A 1,658-nucleotide genomic window follows, 5' to 3' on the forward strand; every position below is an offset into this window, starting at 1 on the left:
CCACCATGCCCAGCTGATTTTTTGTATTTTTTAGTAGAGACGGGGTTTCACCATGTTGACCAGGATGGTCTAAATCTCTTGACCTTGTGATCCACCCGCCTCGGCCTCCCAAAGTGCTGGAATTACAGGCTTGAGCCACCGCGCCCGGCCCGATTTTACCATTTTCAAAGTGTTTATACATAACACTTTCATATGCTTTTGTTTCCTAGCTACCTCAGTTTCCCTGTCGGCTTGAGCAGGTTAGTGTAGAGAGGTGGTGACATCGGGGAAACGAGTTTACTTAGTCATATTTATTACCATATTATCACTGGCTTGAGGCTCCTACCACATGCATTCCTAAAGAGGCTGTTGTGGGTCACCCAGATTATTCACAGCCATCTTTATTATCAATATAATGAAAACACAAGTGTGCTGTATGCAATAAATCTTAGGCTTGAATGTGATTACAGGAGCCTCTGTTGAAATGCAGATTCAGATCTATTGAAAGATCTGAGGTGGGCCAAGATGGGATGGGCATATTTTTAATAAGCTCCTCCGTGAGCTGATGCTGCAGGACTGTGACTTATGGAACCTGTCTGCATTTAAAATTAGTGAAGTAAGCTAGACTAAATATTTATTCATTTTTAAAAGCTTAAATATTAGGCATTCTGGTGAGAAACATTAGTCTTTGATGCTTCACTGGTTTTAAGAAAATAGTGAGATTTAAGTCTCACATTATTACTTGTCCTCTTTCTTTTATAGCAAGGCCCAGAAGTGCCAGAATCAGCTTTTGGAAAAAGTAATTACACTGGTTTGGGGGTGAAAAAGGTAGTATTTTTATCTGTTGCCACTATGCTGAAAAATGAACTTATCTTTAAATGGCTTTCCTCTTTAAAATTCTCTGAGAGAATAAAGCTTCTCTGTAGAGAAAACCAAGTTTCATCTAAGTATTGATTATTACGTAGATAACTTCATTCACAGTTGGGAGACAAGATAATAAGTTTACAGATAAAAACTTCTTTCCTTGAGTAGCCTGTGGTTTCTAATCATAAATTTTTGTTTGACGTTTCTGTAATGCAGTGAAATTGGAGACTTAATTTGATCAACTACAAGGAAATAAACATACTGTGATCTAAATTTACTAAACAATGCTTCAAGGCAATTATTTAAATTAGTAAGAATTAGATTGTTTTTCTCTTATTTTAACTGTGTTTGCAGTCTCTTGAGTATTGCTTATACTTAATAACTGAATCTTTGTGTTGGGGCATAATTTCTCAAAATTATGTTTTTCTTTCTGTGAATACAATATTAAGTTAATACAGTAATGCTAACTCAGCTACTGTTTCATAAACTTCCATGTCTTTTTTTTAATCTGGCAAAGCCTTCTCTCAGTATAATCATTACGCCTGGTAATCTTCACTCTCATAGTTGAAGTGGTTAATAGATAATCCTCCAAGCAGCACTCCAGATCCATCTGAGTACCCATTAAAACACTCCTTGATGCTATTGGAGTTTATGAATTTCTTTATCTGCGAGACAATGGAAATTCAACGGAGAATTTCTTCTATTAGAATGTATATTCAAGTCTTACCTTGAGTACTCTCTTCTAATTTTAAATAAGGTTTCTAGATGTGAATTTACAGATTTTTAATCTTGGAGTATTTAATGCACAAAATTAA

At 35.6% G+C, this 1,658-nt stretch overlaps 1 protein-coding gene across 2 annotated transcripts in view; it reads left to right on the forward strand.

Annotated features, from left to right (window-relative positions):
* PARP8 (poly(ADP-ribose) polymerase family member 8) overlaps window positions 1-1,658 on the forward strand; it is a 186,554-nt gene that overhangs the window by 34,214 nt on the left and 150,682 nt on the right. The window lies entirely within an intron of this gene.

Source organism: Cebus imitator, unplaced genomic scaffold (genome assembly GCF_001604975.1).
Source record: "Cebus imitator isolate Cc_AM_T3 unplaced genomic scaffold, Cebus_imitator-1.0 Scaffold80, whole genome shotgun sequence".
Lineage (NCBI taxonomy): Eukaryota > Metazoa > Chordata > Mammalia > Primates > Cebidae > Cebus > Cebus imitator.